The sequence below is a fragment of the Telopea speciosissima genome, unplaced genomic scaffold, assembly GCF_018873765.1.
Source record: "Telopea speciosissima isolate NSW1024214 ecotype Mountain lineage unplaced genomic scaffold, Tspe_v1 Tspe_v1.0326, whole genome shotgun sequence".
NCBI lineage: Eukaryota > Viridiplantae > Streptophyta > Magnoliopsida > Proteales > Proteaceae > Telopea > Telopea speciosissima.
Genome location: NW_025317662.1, coordinates 28,435 through 42,395, shown reverse-complemented (window position 1 = coordinate 42,395; position 13,961 = coordinate 28,435). Strand labels below are relative to the sequence as shown.

General features: G+C 39.6%; 1 non-coding gene across 1 annotated transcript; it reads left to right on the top strand.

Annotated features, from left to right (window-relative positions):
- Positions 1–10,698: 10,698 nt before the first annotated feature.
- LOC122647976 lies at positions 10,699–10,805 on the top strand. The gene has a single exon (XR_006330999.1). It is a non-coding gene; the product is annotated as a small nucleolar RNA R71 (small nucleolar RNA).
- The last annotated feature ends 3,156 nt before the right edge of the window (positions 10,806–13,961 follow it).

Below are 13,961 nucleotides of genomic sequence, written 5' to 3'. Positions count from 1 at the left end.
GAATATACCAAACCGAAAAAAGAACAGAAATGCCCCCAAATAATCCTAAACGTCCCACCCGGTCTGGTTTAAACCAAAAATGAACATATGTCAAAATAGGTATCGATTCGAAGGTCACGACCCTCAACATCGTATCCACAAGTCGAATAAGAGATAAGGACACTTTTTAGAAAATCCCAAGCCCATAAAAGTACAGAAATGCCCCCAAATAACCCCAAACGACCCACCTTGTCTGGTTTAAACCGAAAATGAACAGATATCGAAATTGGTATCAATTCGAGGGTGACAGCCCTCAACATCGTATCCACACGTCTAATAAGAGATAAGGAGACTTTTTAAAAAATCCCAAGCCCGTAAATGTACAGAAATGCCCCCAAATAATCCCAAACTACACACCCGGTCTGGTTTCAAGCGAAAATGAACATATGTCAAAATAGGTATCGATTCGAAGGTCACGGCCCTCAACATCGCATCCACATGTCTAATAAGAGAAAAGGACATTTTTTAGAAAATTCCAGGCCCAAAATGTACAGAAACGCTCCCAAATAACCCAAAACGACCCACCCGGTCTGGTTTAAATAAAAAATGACCATATGTCAAAATAGGTATCGATTCGAAGGTCACGACTCTCAATATCGCCTCCACACATTTAATAGGAGATAAGGACACTTTTTAGAAAATTTCCAACCAAAAAAAGTACTAAAATGCCACCAAATAACCCCAAACGACCCACCCGGTTGGGTTTAAACAAAAAATGAACATATGTCAAAATAGGTATCGATTCGAAGGTCATCATCCTCAACATCGCATCCACACGTCTAATAAGAGATAAGGACACTTTTTACAAAATACCAAACCCACAAAAGTACTGAAATGCCCCCAAATAAGCCCGAACGACCCACCCGGTCTGGTTTAAAATGAAAATGAACATATGTCAAAATAGGTATCGATTCGAAGGTCATGAGACTCAACATCGCATCCACACGTCTAATATGAGATAAGGACACTTTTTAGAGAATCCCATACCCAAAAAAGTATAGAAATGCCTCCAAATAACCCCAAATGACCCACCCGGTATGGTTTAAACCGAAAATGAAAATATGCCAAAATAGGTATCGATTCGAAGGCCACGACCCTCAACATCGCATCCACACGTCTAATAAGAGATAAGGACACTTTTGAGAAAATCCCGAGCCCAAAAAAGTATAGAAATGCCGCCAAATATCTGAAAACGACCCTCCCGGACTGATTTTAACTGAAAATGAACATATGCGGAAATAGGTATCGATTAGAAGGTCACGACCCTCAACATCGCATCCACACGTCTAATAAGAGATAAGGACACTTTTTTGAAAATACCAAAACCAAAAAAGTACAGAAATGCCCCCAAATAACCCTAAACGACCCACTCGGTCTGGTTTAAACCGAAAATGAACATATGTCGAAATTGGTATCGATTTGAAGGTCACGACCCTCAACATCGCATCCACACGTCTGATAAGAGATAAGGACACTTTTTAGAAAATCCCAAGCCCAAAAAAGCACAAAAATGCCCCCAAATAACCACAAACAACCCCCCCGATCTGGTTTAAACCTTAAATGAACATATGTCGACATAGGTATGGATTCGAAGGTCACGACCCTCAACATCGAATCCACACGTTTAATAAGAGATAAGAATACTTTTAAGAAAATACCAAATCCAAAAAATTATAGAAATGCCCCCAAACAACCCACCCGGTCTGGTTTAAACCAAAAAATGAACATATGTCGAAATTGGTATCGATTCGAAGGTCACAACCCTCAACATCGCATCCACATGTCTAATAAGAGATAAGAACACTTTTTAGAAAATACCAGACCCAAAAAAGTATAGAAATGCCCCCAAATAACCCCAAACAACCCACATGGCCTGGGTTTAAACCGAAAATAAACATATGTCGAACTAGGTATGGATTCGAAGGACGACGCTCAACATCGCCTCAAAATCTGTTTTTTTATAGGAGAGAGAAGCTCTGGGGTTTTTGGAGAGTGGGGAGTTAGGCATTTGGTTTTGGTGATGGCCGACGGGCCATTAGCTTCGGCTAATGGTCTTCCTCCTTTGCTCAGTCCGGGGGAGGGGGAAGTAGTGGGGGGAGGGTGTAACTCGGGTGAAGGTGGGGCTGTAGGGGTTGCTCTTGGTGGCTCTGCAGGTGGTGTTGTTGGAGGGGGTTTGGGTTATCCGGTGGTAGAAGGTGGTGATGCTGTCCATGCTTTGGGTGATTCGGTGGTGGGAGGAAGTGGGAGTGGAAGCCTGTTTCAGCATAATGATGGGACTGCAAATGGTTTAATTGAGGCGACAAAGAAGAAGATTGGGGTTTCGTGGTCAGCCCTCTTCTCCTCTTCGTCTTCTTCGAAGTTTGGAGATGGGCTGAAACTTTCTTATGTTGAACCTGTGGAGATAGACGGGGCATTGGCTGCTAAGTGCCTGGCTTTGATGATAAAAAATGGGCTGGAAAAATGGAAGAACACCTTGATGGGTCACTTTATTGGTGGCAGGCCAAGTTTCATTTTTGCACGTGATATATTATTGAAGCAATAGAAAATCTCAGGCCATGTTGACGTCAACTTGTTAGAAAGTGGAATTTTTATTTTTCGTTTTAACCTTGAAGATGATAAGACTAAAGTCCTTGAAGGGGGGACTTGGTACATCCAGAGAAGGCCTATGATTTTGCGTCCTTGGAGCCTGGATGTTTGTTTGGAAATAGTTGATTTGTGTTCAGTCCCGTTTTGGATATCTCTTCCCAATCTCCCTTTTCATTTCTAGTCATCCGAAGCTCTTAATTCGATTGGGAGTGTCATTGGGAAGCCTATTGTGACTGATAAAATGACACGGTCAATGGAGAGGCTATCTTATGCCCGTTTGTGCGTAGAAGTTTCTGCTAGTAAGGACCTCCTGTTTGAGTTAAAATAAAATCGCAAGCGTACGGGTCAATAGTAGCCAAGGGTCGAACACGAGGAGATATACGCCACTCTATTTAACTAACTTAAAAGTAACGCAAAGTGAACCAAATTAAAGTGTTAAATTAAACTAATTAAACTAACGAAAATCAATGCATCCTAACTCATAAGCATCTAACAAAATTAAGGGATTAAATCGGCGTCCTAACACATGAGCATCTAACCTATCAAACTAAAGTGAATTGAAAGGAATAAAAATGTAGCCACACATACTAACCGCATAAAAAGAAAGAAGGGAATAAAAATGCATCCATAAACCACAACCATATAAAATTAAAATAAAAGAAATAGAGGGGGAAGAAGAAGAAGATAGAGAGAGATAGAGGAGATGGAGAATGAGGTTGAGAGTTTAGATAGTAAAACCTGGATGTAATTGCATGAATGTAATTGAAAAGCTTGAATACTTGCATAAACTTACCATGGCCTCCTCTTCTAAATCTTCAAGTCTTATCATCAACTTAAGAACTTAGACTAGAAGGCGTAAAACCTAAACTAGAATTAAGATATTACAACCCAATTGAAGACTTAAATTGAAATCAAAGCATAAAATAAACCTATTATAGCCATTAACTAAAAATCATAAAAGCAAACTAAAACTTAGAAAAGCCAAAAATCACAAATTAGAAGGAGAAGAAGAGAAGAAATTTTACTAAGTGAATGAGCAATTTTTACAAGAGAGGTAGGGGGTATTTATAGGTGGAAGAGAGGAGAAGAGAGAAGATGGAAGTGTAGGAGAAATATTCCCTAAGAAAAGAGAATATTCTTTTCTATTTCCTCTTTTACAATGCCTTGAATCCTAAGAAAAAAAAGAAAAAAATAGAAAGAAGAAGAAGAGAAGATTGTTTACATAGACCTTCTATTTCTAAAAAAGTAAACTTTCAATTCTAACAAGTGCTTCCTTTTCTTTGTAGATATCTTCTCCAAGCAATAAAATCAAAGCATCTTTGATTTTTACAACCTTCCATAGATGAGAAAATATAAATTTATCCCAAGTAGAATTTCAGAAGTGCCCTTGAGAAGTTGGAGGAGAGAGAGAGTAAGGGTGACGACTAGGATTCCTTCAAGAATAAATAAAATACCCATTCTATCCTTCAAAAAATGTGGAGCATGGGGTGCTTATATAGGCCTCACCATTGTGTTCCTTGCGAAAAATCACCCAAAATAGACCCAAATTTCGTCCAATTCGGAGTTGGGGAGCCCAAGATATCTCAAGTTGAAGTTGGACTGTCCAGAGCCTTCCAAATGGAATCTTTCGGGTACAGTAACGTAACTTTTGATAATTGCATTAAGGCCCCTAGAATCCGAACTTCCGCTTCACTTTGTCCCCATCCGACTGTCAATAATTATAAATAAACCCCTGTAGACCATTTTCATGCGTCGTTACGGAAACGACCATAACTTCTTCGTTTCAACTCGGAATCAAGTGCCGTTTGAACCGTTGTGAAGCTGACTCGATGGGCTATGTATCCATACTATAAACATCTCCTCCAGTTTCACAATAATTCACCTAAACCCTGAAAAGTACAAGAAAGCACCGAGTAACTCTGTCCAATGTGGTAAAATGTATACTTTATGCCCTAAGATTTCACACATAAATGTGCTCATCAGATTCTCCCACACTTGAACGTTACTTTTCCTCAAGTAAAGAAAAAGATAAATTAACTTAGAATGCAAAAAAAAAAAATCCTAACTTACGTTCGTAGGAATCACGGTTGCACTTAGCATGTGCAACAAGCCTTTCAACCCCTAGGTTACCCCTAGTGGACGAGTTGTGCTTTGTGGGTGCTTGCAGTGAATATACACCCAAAATTCAATAAATCAAAAAGAATGATGTAAATTTTTCTCATGGCACAAGTAAGATAGAGCACACAATCTCAAAGAAATACTCAACTAAAGATTAAGGAGCCAAAGGTTCCCCCACACTTGAATTTTATAACCCTACATCAATTCAAGTAACAAGCATGCATCAAGGTCAATGGATCTCCTCATATTTTCTGAACACTACTCACCTTCAAGTAAACCACTCATAGTACTGATGGAACCAAAGACTTAGGCATTGAGTATTTTTTGACCATACTTTCTTTTCCAGGCATTAAGGCAAAAGTTTTTTTTTTTTTTTTTTTTCTCAACAACAAACTCTTTTTCTACTCTACTACAGTTCTCTGAATGACATGGTGGAGCATACACCAGACACCCAAATACTTGGTAGCTTTGCTTTTTGCATGTATCCATAAGACATTGAGACATTGATGCAAGAGTTTTTTTTTTTTTTTTTTAGTTTCCTTCTAAGGAATTTTGATCAAGTCACCTTGCTTCATGAGGCACAGTGCCCTGTCTAGTCCCAAGGAATTCCACTTTTCTTTCTGTTTCTCTCTTTTTTTCTTTTTTTTTTTTTTCACTTTCACTTTCATGCCTTGCCACAAACAAATTGGTCTTAACTACTAGCCAAAAGATCAAAGGGGTTCATAAACACATAGAGAAATCTAACAATCACATGAAGTAGCATTCATATTTTCAAACTCAATCCCCATCACCTGATACAAACCAACTACCATCCTTGAAAAGGGATTTTTTTATTATTTCGCATGTTAGGGCACCTAATTCCCTCTCACTCTCGCTTTGCAAATCGAAGAGACTTATGCACATAACTAAAAACTATCGCCACAATCAAAATTCACAAAATTCACAAAATTCATGCAGTGTCCTCAATGCATGCAAAAAAGAAAGAATAAGGACAAGGGAGGGGATACATATCAGGATATCAGGGGTCAAGGTAAAGAGGCTCATGGAGATCCATGACCTCTTCTTCAACTGGAGTAGGCATCTCTATGTACGGCTTCAATCTTTGGCCATTGACCTTGAAAGTAGCTCCTGTACTTGGATTGAGGACTTCAACAGCCCCATGAGGATAAGCTTTTTGAACAATATAGGGGCCATCCCATCTAGAACGCAGCTTACCTAGAAAGATATGCAAATAAGAATTGTACAACAAAAATTTCTGGCCTACCTCAAAAGATTTTCTCAAAATGTGCCTATCATGGAAAGCCTTGGTTTTTTCCTTGTAAATCCGGGCATTCTCATATGCCTCATTCCTAAGCTCTTCCAACTCAGATAGTTGGAGTTTCCTATGGGCACCTATAGTGGGTAGGTTAAAGTTAAGCTTCTTGATAGCCCAAAAGGCCTTGTGCTCAATCTCTATAGGTCAGTGACATGCCTTTCCATACACCAGACGGTACGGAGATTGACCAAGATCGATCTTGAAGGATATCCTATGGGCCCACAATGCATCTACCAACCGGTTAGACCAATCCTTGCGGTTTGGATTAATGGTTTTCTCAAGAATTTGCTTGATTTGCCTATTTAAAACCTCAATCTGGCCACTGGTCTGGGGATGGTAGGGTGTGGCCAACTTATGGATGACACCATACTTTCTCATGAGGGCCTCAAAAGGTTGATTACAAAAATACTTGCCCCGATCACTAATGATAGCCCGGGGAATACCAAAACGGGAGAAGATGTTCTCCTTCAGAAATTTCACAACCACCTTGTGGTCATTGGTCTTACAAGCAACTGCCTCAATCCATTTGGACACATAGTCCACAGCAAGTAATATGTATAGGTTACCAAAAGAGTTAGGGAAAGGCCCCATGAAATCAATGCCCCATACATCAACCACCTTAACCACCAGAATTGGGTTGAGGGGCATCATATTTCTCTTAGTAAGACGCCCTAAGGATTGGCATGAAGAACATGCCTTGCAATAAGTAAAAGCGTCTTTAAATAGACTAGGCCAATAAAATCCACACTGTAAAACCTTGGCCGCAGTCTTATTAGGCCCAAAATGGTCTCCACAAGCCTGATCATGGCAAAAAGATAAGATAGATTGTTGCTCATGATCAGGGACACATCTCCAGATTATCTGATCCGGACAAGTCTTAAAAAGATAAGGATCATCCCAAAAGAAATATTTAACCTGTGAAAAGAAACGATTCTTATCTTGGGTGGACCAATGTGCAGGTGTCACACCCATAACCAGATAATTAACAATGTCAGTCTTGGTTCACTAGACACTGCCATCAGATACTCATCAGGAAAGTTCTCATTGACTGGAGAGTCGACAGTCAAAAAATTAGGCAGCCGGGATAGATGGTCTGCAACTAAATTTTCACACCCTTTCTTATCCCTAATTTTAAGATCAAATTTTTGCAACAAAAGGACCCACCTAATGAGACGAGCCTTGGCATCTTTCTTCTATACAAGATATTTGATAGCTGCATGGTCAGTATAAACAATCACATGTGATCCCACCAAGTAGGGCCTAAACTTCTCTAAAGCAAACACAACAGCTAAAAATTCTTTCTCAGTGGTGGTATAATTAAGTTGTGCATCATTAAGAGTCCTACTTGCATAATAAATCACATGGGGCAATTTGTTGATTCTTTGCCCAAGAACAGCCCCTATAGCAAAATCAGAGGCATCACACATAAGCTCAAATGAAACTGTCCAAATTGGAGCTTGAATAATGGGGGCTGAAGTCAACGCTCTTTTCAATTACTCAAAACTATCATGACACTTAGAAGAGAAATCAAATGGGCAGTCCTTTGCCAAAAGAGACGTGAGAGGTCTAGCTATCTGGCTAAAATCCTTGATGAATTTTCTATAAAAACCTGCATGGTCAAGAAAAGATCTAATGTCCTTCACAATCTTGGGTGGTGGTAAATTGGCTATAAGGTCCACCTTAGATCTATCAACCTTTATCCCTTCTTTGGACACAATGTGACCAAGAACTATGCCTTGCTTCACCATGAAGTGGCACTTCTCCCAATTTAGGATCAAGTTCACGATCAAGTTCTTTTCTATGCATCTTTTAAGAACCAAAGAGAGATGATGCAAGCAATGAGAAAAGGTAGAGCCGTGAATAGAGAAATCATCCATAAACACCTCTAGGAAGTGCTCTACCATATCAAAAAAGATACTCATCATGCACCTTTGGAATGTAGCAGGGGCATTGCAAAGCCCAAAAGGCATACGCCGGTAAGCAAAGGTTCCATAAGGGCATGTGAAAGTGGTTTTGTGTTGGTCCTCTAGAGCAATAGGGATTTTGGTTATAGCCTGCATAACCATCAAGAAAATAATAATATTCATGGCCAGCTAGTCTCTCTAACATCTGATCAATAAAAGACAAAGGAAAGTGGTCCTTCCAAGTTGCTGCATTCAATTTCCTATAGTCAATGCACACTCTCCATCCCGTTTGGATACGAGTTAGAATCAACTCATTATTGGCATTCTCAACTACAGTGATTCCTCTTTTCTTAGGCACAACTTGCACAGGACTCACCCATTGGCTAAAAGAAATAGGATAAATGATGCCATGATCCAAGCATTTTAGGATCTCTTTCTTGATTGCCTCTTTCATCACAGGATTAGCCCTCCTTTGGGGTTCCCTAGAAGGTTTAAACTCTCCATCAGATGTATATGATGTTGAACAATGGAGGGGCTAATACCTTTGATGTCAGACATGGTCCAACCTATAACTTCCTTATGGTCCTTTAGAACCTTAATCAACTCTTCTTCCTGAATAGAAGTCAAATCAGAAGCAATAATAACAAAAAAAGTATGATCATGTTCTAAGAAGGTATACTTGAGGTTGGAGGGCAATGTCGTCAACTCTAATGTGGGGGGGTTCAATAATAGAGGATTTGGGAATAGAAGTGGATAGGGGTCCAAGGGGCTCCAAAGGTGGTTGGATGCTCCAAACCTCAGATAAGGGGGTATCATCAACACCCTCCAATTTCTGCATACATTCTTGAAATCCTGAATCAAAATCAATCTCAAAAAATGTATGAATATCATCAGAAAATCCTTGAAGCATATGTACTTCGTCATCCATATCAGGCTACTTGCCCAACCTAAACACATTGAAGTCAACAGAAGTATTGCCAAAAGATAATTTCATGAGACCATTCCTGCAATTGATTAAAGCATTACTGGTAGCTAGGAATGGTCTACCCAATATGATTGGGATTTGGTCCTTGAAGTTGGCAGTGGGTTGGGTATCTAAAACAATAAAATCCATAGGAAAAATAAATTCCCCAACCTTCAACAGGACATCTTCAATCATTCCCTTAGGAACTTTAACCAATCGATCTGCAAGTTGAAGAGTAATTTTGATCGATTTCAGTTCTCCCAATCCTAGTTGTTGGTAGATATGAAAGGGTAAGATATTCACACTTGCACCAAAGTCCAATAAGGCATGATCAATAGTGGCATGGCCTATAGTGCAAGAGATGGTGGGGCTTCCAGGATCCTTATGCTTGGCTGCTACTGGTTGTGAGATTAGAGAACTAATGTTAGCAGCCAAGAATGCCTTTTTGGGCACATTGGTGGTCCGCTTTTGGGTGCATAAGTCTTTGAGGATTTTAGCATAAGCGGGGATCTGGGCAATAACATCCAACAAGGGGATATTCACCTGAACCTGTTTGAACACATCCAATATCTTCTCCACAGAAGAAGACTTCTTGCTAACCAACCTATTTGGGAAAGGGACAGGTGGGGTATAAATTCTTTCAAGGTTGGTCTTTTTAACTTCCTCAACAGAATCCTCTTTGGTTTCCTCAACCAAATCATCTGGTATATCTTTAGGTTCATCAGACGAACCTGGAAGAGTAGGCACTTCAATGGCCTCTTCAGAAGGGGGAGAGTCAACAGGAGTATGAGATGGTAAAGACTGAGATGCACTAGCCTGTTGATACTCACGACCACTCCTTAAAGCATAAACAACATTTACTTGTCTGGAGGGCCCTTGGTGCTGTTGGCCTTGTGCAACATTGGTTGGAGGAGCTTGGGTACCTTGCTGAATATGAATCTGATGCCTAGGATTTGGCTCAGGTTGGCTAGGTAACTTTCCTGTTTTCCTCTCATGCAGGATTGTGACAAGCTGGGTGAGTTGTTTTTTCATGTTATTATGGCTTGTCATGAGAAGAGCTATCTTGTTGTCCATCTCATTCAGTCTTGTTGCCTCTCCTGTATTGGTAAACCCTAGGGGTTGCTGATAAGGTGCAAGGAGAGGAGGCCTACCAGAATTAATAGAAGGTCCTGGATGAGGATGAGGGGGAAAGGGGTTAGGAGACATTCCTTGGCTTTGTGGTGCATAGTTGGGCCTTTGGGCACCAACCTGGCCTTGATGGTTAAAGTTGGATGGGCCTACTTGGTTCCCTTGATTCTATGAGAAATTGGGGTGATTTCTCCATCCTGGATTGTAAGTATTGTTATATGGGTTATTTTGGTAGAGAGCACTTACATTCTCAGTGCTGAAATTGCCCACCAAGGTGTTGGGGCATTCCTCAGAAAGGTGTCCAGGGGTTTGGCACCAACTGCATACCGACACATGGTTGACCTGGTTGACCGGATTAACTAGTATAGACTCTTTAAGAACTATGGACTCCAACCGTTTTATGAGGCTATCAAGTTTGGCCTCCTTGGCTGGCATACCCTCAATGAGATACCCCTTAGTGGTCCTTTCAACCTCTTGGGAAGATTCCCATTCCCTAGTCTTATCAGCCAAGTTGGTTAAGAATGTCCATGCATCATTCTCCTCAGAAAAAAAAAGTAAAGCCTGCTGGACATATAGACTCTACAAGTTGCTTGGTCTGATAATCAATATCCTCATAAATAATTTGGCATAGCTGCCACAAGTCAAAACCATGGTGAGGGCATTCTAAGAGGAGGTCCTTGAATCTTTCCATGAATTTAGAAAAGGATTCATGTGGTTTCTGCCTGAACTGGAGGATGTCACTTTTAAGCTTATTGGTCTTGTGAAGAGGGAAGAATTTTCTCAAAAAGACAATGGTGAACTCATCCCATGTATTAATGGAGTTTGTTGGCAGTCCATAGAACCACTTCTTGGCTTGGTCTTTCAAGATAAAGGGTATAAACCTAAGCCTAACTGCATCATCAGTCAAATTCTGGACCTTAACTAGAACACAGACCTCTTCAAATTCACTAAGGAAGAGATATGCATCCTCATTAGCCATCCCATGGAAATGGGGTAGCATGCTGATGAAGTTGGTTTTGAGTTCATAGTTATTCCCTGTAACAACAGACAGACTAATGCATGAGGGTTGTGCAGCCCTGGTGGGGTAAAATCTATCCTTAAGAGTCTTGGGTTGTTGGTCACCCATGGTCAAAGGTGGTAGAAAATGTGATCTTCTAATAAGATGATTACTTGAATCACGAGTCCACACCTTAGCCACCTAAACAGATATGAGGTCTTCTTTAGAAAAATTAAAGAAAAATAAAACACTTAAAAAAATAAATAAATAAATAAATAGAAACAAGAGGGAACCCAAGGTAGATAGTGCATCTCTATCCCTTAAAAAGCGAAACAATGGTTCAAAAGCTGTAAGAATGCCATATAGGTTGACAACAAGGGAACCCGTATAGTCTTCTATAGCCACCTACGTGTGACTCCAATATGGATTCTGATGTAGAATGGAGGTCTACTATACGTTTATGTTTCCAACACTCTCACTATGTCGCTTTTCTGTTATCAAGAGTGGTCACCTCCAAAGATAAGTCACATGTCAATCCACCCAACCAAGTCAAGATGTAGCGTCATAGGTAACTTAATCCTATGAGGGACACCAAAAGATGGAGGGTTGAAGCATATGAAGGACTTTAGATTGGGAACATACTATTTGAAACAGAAGAGAAACAAGAAGAGGTTTTCAAAAACTGATTTTTTTTTTTTTTCAAAAAAAAGAAGAGAATAATAAACTAAAATACTTCGAACTACTTAAAAATCAGATAAATAAAATGGACAATAATCTCCCCGGCAACGGCGCCAAAAACTTGTTTGAGTTAAAATAAAATCGCAAGTGTACGGGTCAATAGTAGGTACGGGTCGAACACGAGGAGATATACGCCACTCTATTTAACTAACTTCAAAGTAATGCAAAGTGAACCAAATTAAAGTGTTAAATTAAACTAATTAAACTAACAAAAATCAATGCATCCTAACTCATAAGCATCTAACAAAATTAAGGGATTAAATCGGCGTCCTAACACATGAGCATCTAACCTATCAAACTAAAGCGAATTGAAAGGAATAAAAATACAGCCACACATACTAACCACATAAAAAGAAATAAGGGAATAAAAATACATCCATAAACCACAACCATATAAAATTAAAATAAAAGAAATAGAGGGGGAAGAAGAAGAAGATAGAGAGAGATAGAGGAGATGGAGAATGAGATTGAGAGTTTAGATAGTAAAACCTGGATGTGCTTGCATGAATGTAATTGAAAAGCTTGAATACTTGCATAAACTTACCATGACCTCCTCTTCTAAATCTTCAAGTCTTGTCATCAACTTAGGAACTTAGACTAGAAGGCTTAAAACCTAAACTAGAATTAAGATATTACAACCCAATTGGAGACTTAAATTGAAATCAAAGCATAAACTAAACCTATTATAACCATTAACTAAAAATCATAAAAGCAAACTAGAACTTAGAAAAACCAAAAATCACAAATTAGAAGGAGAAGAAGAGAAGAAATTTCACTAAGTGAATGAGCAATTTTTACAAGAGATGTAGGGGGTATTTATAGGTGGAAGAGAGGAGAAGAGAGAAGATGGAAGTGTAGGAGAAATATTCCCTAAGAAAGAGAATATTCTCTTCTATTTCCTCTTTTACAATGCCTTGAATCCTAAGAAGGAAAAAAAAAAAAAAATAGAAAGAAGAAGAAGAGAAGATTGTTTACATAGACCTTCTATTTCTAGAAAAGTAAACTTCCAATTCTAACAAGTGCTTCCTTTTCTTTGTAGATATCTTCTCCAAGCAATAAAATCAAAGCATCTTTGATTTTTCAATCTTCCATAGATGAGAAAATATAAATCTATCCCAAGTAGAATTTCAGAAGTGCCCTTGAGAAGTTGGAGGAGAGAGAGAGTAAGGGTGATGACTAGGATTCCTTCAAGAATAAATAAAATACCCATTCTATCCTTCACAAAACGTAGAGCATGGGGTGCTTATATAGGCCTCACCATTGTGTTCCTTGCGAAAAATCACCCAAAATAGACCCAAATTTCGTCCAATTCGGAGTTGGGGAGCCCAAGATATCTCAAGTTGAAGTTGGACTGTCCAGAGCCTTCCAAATGGAATCTTTCGGGTACAGTAACGTAACTTTTGATAATTTCATTAAGGCCCCTGGTATCCGAACTTCCGCTTCACTTTGTCCCCATCCGACTGTCAATAATTATAAATAAACCCCTACAGACCATTTTCGCGCGTCGTTACGGAAACGGCCATAACTTCTTCGTTTCAACTCGGAATCAAGTGCCGTTTGAATCGTTGCGAAGCTGACTCGATGGGCTATGCATCCATACTATTAACATCTCTAGAAAGCTTATAAACATCTCTTTCATTTTCACAATAATTCACCTAAACCCTGAAAAGCACAAGAAAGCACTGAGTAATTCTGTCCAATGTGGTAAAATGTATGCTTTATGCCCTAAGATTTTACACATAAATGTGCTCATCACCTCCCTTCTTCTATTCCAATTTATGGAGATGAGGGTCTTGCTTTTAACCAATGGGTTGTCTATGATTGAAAACCGCCGCTATGTAAGCACTGTAGAGTGTTTGGTCATCAGGTTGATACGTGTATGTATGGCAGCCATTCTTCAACCTAGAAAAATACGAAGGCCAAGCAAGAATGGCAAGTGAAGGAAGCAGCCGGAAACAATAGTGGTTCGGTGGCTGGGCAGCCGGGCCAGACAGGTTGCATTGGGTGATACAATTTCAAATTCTGTTTCCTTAAATTCCCGCAAGACTAAAGGGAAAGAGGTTTCCCATTCCTTGGGGCATGACACCAGCTTTGGTAAGAAGAATAATAGGAAATCTGCGTCAATTTTTGAAGGACAGGCTAAAGTAAAGGAAGTTACCCAGTCCAACGCTT